Here is a 6,126-nt window from a genome sequence, read left to right on the forward strand (position 1 = left end):
AGTGGGCTCTGCCTCCTCAGCAGTACTGTCAATCTATCATTAATACTGATCCACAGTGGGCTCTGCCTCCTCAGCCATACTGTCAATCTATAATCAATACTGATCCACAGTGGGCTCTGCCTCCTCAGCCGTAACTGTCAATCTATCATTAATACTGATCCACAGTGGGCTCTGCCTCCTCAGCAGTACTGTCAATCTATCACCAATACTGATCCACAGTGGGCTCTGCCTCCTCAGCAGTACTGTCAATCTATCATCAATACTGATCCACAGTGGGCTCTGCCTCCTCAGCAGTACTGTCAATCTATCATCAATACTGATCCACAGTGGGCTCTGCCTCCTCAGCAGTACTGTCAATCTATCACCAATACTGATCCACAGTGGGCTCTGCCTCCTCAGCCGTAACTGTCAATCTATCACCAATACTGATCCAGTCCTGTTTATAGGGCTTATCTCGTGATCTCGACAAGAAAACTTTTGTTATGTTGTGATCTTGAGATAAATAAGTTGTGACTTATGTACAACCCTTTGTCTTACACGATACATTTAAATGTTTTATGAGGATATTTTAATGTTTCATGACGTGACATGACTGTTAGCCCCATACACTGAAAAGCTCCTATTTATCTTTATGGCATTTTACGAGCTTCTGTCTTCATTTCATTTCAGTCGATGTGTCTCATTTCTTCTACGATATTGTTCCTTGTAAATCTGTTGTCAAGTTCAGTTGAATTTTATTGGTTTTCAGTCATAATACAGTGTTGAAAAAACAATGCTGTCTGAAAACATTATGCAATGATTTTATTCGTGCAGTATATTGTGCTGTATATTTTATTGTGCTGTATATAACTGTGCGGTGTTTGTCATTGCCCTACAATGTCTGCAAGGCACCATTACATCCTCAGTCATGCTCTGTAATAAACGGTTTTAGTGGTGCTTTCAGACGAGCCCCTCTCCATCTGTGTATTAGTAAACCATGAAAAAGCAAAGAACAAGGACCAAAAGGCTAATGACCTGTCACTCCAAGAAGAACATGTGAACGTATCTGTTTGACTTAGTGTGTTAATGTTTGCCAACATACACCTGTGTTTATGTGCTTTTACATAGTTATCCCACGGGACAAACCTTCTGACAGTACAGATGACACCACAACAAAAACATCAGTGGACATGTTAAAAAAATGCTCAAATAACAACTCTCATGGTAGCCACAATAATCAGGCTACGCTCAACTACAGTACATCACTAGTAGCGCAGAGGGAATGGGAATGGGAATGTGTGTGTGTGTGTGTGTGTGTGTGTGTGTGTGTGTGTGTGTGTGTGTGTGTGTGTGTGTGTGTGTGTGTGTAACATGTCAGTTATACCCAAGCCTGTCCCGTCCTATATCCTTGACATCCGTTGTTCATATTGTACCTCATGGTCTTGCCTTCATACAGTACTTGAGCAGGGGTACCCAGGTTGCAGCGTTAAAGCTCATTTCCTGCTATTCTACACATGTAGCTATGGTTTATATGTATTATCTATGTGACTCAAACATCTCATTAAAATCAATGGGCTAAAAAACCTAGTTAAAAAAACGTTAGCTGACATGGGCTATTGATCAATACCTAATAAATAGGTACGCCATGACCGGGGGAAAACTGCTGATCCACTACTCAATTTCGAAGTTGCACTTTGTACATTCTACTATTACAACTTTCAAGTTGAAAGCCTGACTGACTTCTTTTTGTTTTGCATTTGTTCATCTCCCCCTATGTCTTTGCCACCCCTGGATGGAAATGTGTTTATAACTGAATAGGGGTTGGAAAATAAGGGAAGCGCCACCTATTTGTGTTATACAACCTATAGCAGAGCCCAGAGTTGTTCCTGATCCACCACTGGATTAGGGACAAGAATGTTTCTTGATCATGTGACCAGGAAAAACTAGGAACAACTCTGGGGTCTTGCAATAGGTTTTATAACACACATAGGTGGCGCTTCCCTTATTTTCCAACCCCTATTCAGTTATGCACACATTTGGTTTGAATAGACATGAACCAGCTGAATGGGATTTTATTTTGTTTCTAGATATACCCCACATTATGTTAATGTAGATACAGTATTTAGCGAATATATTCACTGAATTAAACCAACATTTGATCTGAAAGGACATGACTCGAGGCAGATTAATTTGGAAACAAAATGTGCTGACACACACACACACACACACACACACACACACACACACACACACACACACACACACACACACACACACACACACACACACACACACACACACACACACACACACACACACACACACACACACACACACACACACACACACGAGGCCAACGCACTGAGGAACACTGAGGCCCCAACGCAGGGGTCAGGTCAGCCTGAAGACTGACGATACATGATAAACACCAAGTGTGTGTGTGTGTGTGACACTGTGTTTTTGGACTTTAGAGATGCCTTTGGCCTTTGGTAGTAATGTGCAGTGTTCTATGAATGTGCAGTGTTCTATGAAAGACAAGCAGAGGTAACCGCTGGTACAAGTCTAAAACTGACAAGCCCCCAACGAATAAACCAATCAGAGTTTACTCTCATCACAAAACATATAGTTATCTTGGACATAAGTAAAAAAATATATATTAAAAAAATTACAACCTTTTTTCTCCCCAATTTCACGGTATCCAATTGGTAGTTACAGTCTTGTCTCATCACTGCATCTCCCGTACGGACTCGGGAGAGGCGAAGGTCGAGAGCCGTGCATCCTCCGAAACACAACCCATCCAAGCCGCACTGCTTCAGAGGAACCTTGAGTATTCAACCAGGCTTGATATGATTGACATGTCCCCTTTGCCTGTGGTCATGAAGCTAGAAGCTGTGAGAGAGGTGGTCCTAGTAAAGATTCAACATCTGCTTACAATTGTGCCTCTCACACAGAAGGTTCTGAGGGAAATGAATAACAAAACTGTTCAGGTGGTGAGAAAGTGGCTATGCTTAAACATACACCACACGTGACGTTGTCTTCCTGAGCCAAAGAGAGGGGGGTTTATAAGTCCCGAATATTGAGTGGATTTACACTGCTACCAGACGGACTCGCCTGTTGGACATGCTCAACAGTGACGATGTGAGAGCCTCCGTCCTTCTGGACCTACGGAGGAAGGTTCCACTGGTCAGGGACACTGAGAACAATTTCCTGGGCTTCAGGAGGAAGGTTCCACTGGTCAGGGACACTGAGGACAACTTCCTGGGCTTCAGGAGGAAGGTTCCACTGGTCAGGGACACTGAGGACAATTTCCTGGGCTTCAGGAGGAAGGTTCCACTGGTCAGGGACACTGAGGACAATTTCCTGGGCTTCAGGAGGAAGGTTCCACTGGTCAGGGACACTGAGGACAATTTCCTGGGCTTCAGGAGGAAGGTTCCACTGGTCAGGGATACTGAGGACAACTTCCTGGGCTTCAGGAGGAAGGTTCCACTGGTCAGGGACACTGAGGACAACTTCCTGGGATTCAGGAGGAAGGCCAATGGAAAATTGGACACTCGTGTTGTGGACTTCAGAGTCTGGTCAGACTGGCCGGACCTCAACGACCTGTGCAACAGGACTGGAGTGGAGCTCAGGTGGACACGGACTGATATGCAAACTGAGCCAGTGACTGCCTCTGATGCAGTTGTAGCAGACCACTGTGTTGTGGAGGCTTCTGTCAGCTATGATTGAACATCTCATCCTACATCCAGGGCACTCCTTGGTATCAGACGGATGCAGCTACTGCAACACTGCTGGCCTGAGGCTGCAAGGGAAATTCACTGCTCTGGACTATGCTGACCACTCTGTCTCCCATTCCATTTACCAGAATGCTGCCGTTGGTAAGGACATTCTCACCTTTACTGTTAAGGTGAGGCTGCAAGTTCTACCAACAAAATATAATCTAGCACTCAGGTACCCTGTAATCCATGATACATTTTGTATTCTACATGAGTCAAATGTGATGGAGTCCATTTCCCATGTTTGAATGGCTGCTGTTCATACAAGGATTTGTACATACAGGCCTCCCGGGTGGCGCAGTGGTCTAGGGCACTGCATCGCAGTGCTAGCTGCGCCACCAGAGTCTCTGGGTTCGCGCCCAGGCTCTGTCGCAGCCGGCCGCAACCGGGAGGTCCGTGGGGCGACGCACAATTGGCATAGCGTCGTCCGGGTTAGGGAGAGTTTGGCCGGTAGGGATATCCTTGTCTCAGTATGTAATGTAAATGTAATAAAATGTATGCACTCTACTGTAAGTCGCTCTGGATAAGAGCGTCTGCTAAATGACTAAAATGTAAAAATGTAAATGTACATTGCTAGACATGACCGCCTTGTTGAACTGATAGCCAACAAGGTGAAACAAGTAGTCTCACCAACAGCACACATGCATAAACATTGTTGTGTAAGGTGATGTTGGTATAACTATGTTTCTTCCTGTGGGCCAAATACACCAGATATTGTTGTTGTGGGGGAGGCCAGGGGAGGTACTCATTTTGGAGGTGCGCTGCTCATTGGACGGCTACATGGAGAAGACCTTAGCAGAGAAGCTTCTTAAATACCAGCCCCTCGTGGCACGCTGTGACAGCCTCGGGTGGTGGTGCTAGCTGGTGGCTCTGATATTTGACATTCTCGGCCACGTACACAGGCTTGCAGTGCGTGGCCTCCAGATTGCGGGCCTTATAAAAACTAGGGCAAAGCAATACTGCTTTGTTTCAGCGTCGTAAGCAGCCTAGCTGTTTGGAGAAGGAGGTGCTTTCTGTACCCTCGAGGGCCATGCATACAGGGACCTTTGAAATGTTTGGATCGTTTTTTAGTACATTTGATTGGTGGATTCAAATAAAGTATTTAAAATGTGTGTGTACACAACTATCTATGGATGGAATAAAAGCAGAACGGAGGATGAAAGATGGTGGTCTAATGCAGTTCCACCATTGGCTGTAACTAGTTCATTCATATCTGGGGTGTGATCCCTGTCCTTCATCTGTCATGAAGGTATTTATAACCTCAGTTACTCATATCCATCATGAAGGTATGTATAACCTCAGTTACTCATATCCATCATGAAGGTATTTATAACCTCAGTTACTCATATCCATCATGAAGGTATTTATAACCTCAGTTACTCATATCCATCATGAAGGTATTTATAACCTCAGTTACTCATAGAAATACTACAGACTACATTCCCTGGAAAAGACCTCAAAGGAACATGTCTGTCTATACGTTCAAAAGAGGTTAATTAAACAAACAAAGCATTATGGTCAAATCCAGATGCAAATACACTCCAATAGCACGTTTGGAGGGGTACTTGATAGAGTGGTTTCAACGAGTTTGCCAGCTTACTTTTGTAAACATTAACTACGAACACATACATATTTAAACTGACCCGAGAGGTATTTCACAGCCGATCAAAAACGAATCCTAATTTGTACGATATTTTGGAGAGTATTTTTATCAGAGGTTGTGAGTTATGATGTGTTGCGCAGTAGGATATGAAGGAGGAAGGTGTGGAGTCAGAGTAGAACATCCTCATCTGGACTTCAGTCTGTCTAAACCTTGTAGTACAGTCTGTCCGAGCCAAGACAAGACAATCACTACCAATAAAAATCGGCAGTATATTGCAATACTAAGTCCAAAATGAATTCCCGGCAACGGACAGTTTTATACAGAGCCATGATCACATTGAACTCCCTTCCATCTCAAATTAGTCAAGCAAACAGCAAAATTACCTTGAAAAAAACCCAGATTAAAAAACAAGCGAAGCACTGTGAGGGGACTCACACTCACACACACACACACACTCACACTCACACACAGACACACACTCACTCACACATCATTTTTGTTGTTGTATTGTTTGTATAATGTTTTGGTGTTGAATTGTTTGTATATTTTGTATTTAAAATGAGTGTGACTGTCGTTGTCTATCAGTGTATCAGTGTTTTGTTACTTGTCATGCTTGATGTTTTTTGTGGACCCCAGGAAGAGTAGCTGCTGCTTCTGCTAAAGCTAATGGGCATCCTAATATACAAATACTGTTCCTACTAAATCAGATTACAAGTGTGTTTTGTGGGTGTGAGGGAAGAGACTTGATTGGTTTATTGATTGATGGGTAAA

This window comes from Salvelinus fontinalis, chromosome 8 (genome assembly GCF_029448725.1).
Source record: "Salvelinus fontinalis isolate EN_2023a chromosome 8, ASM2944872v1, whole genome shotgun sequence".
NCBI lineage: Eukaryota > Metazoa > Chordata > Actinopteri > Salmoniformes > Salmonidae > Salvelinus > Salvelinus fontinalis.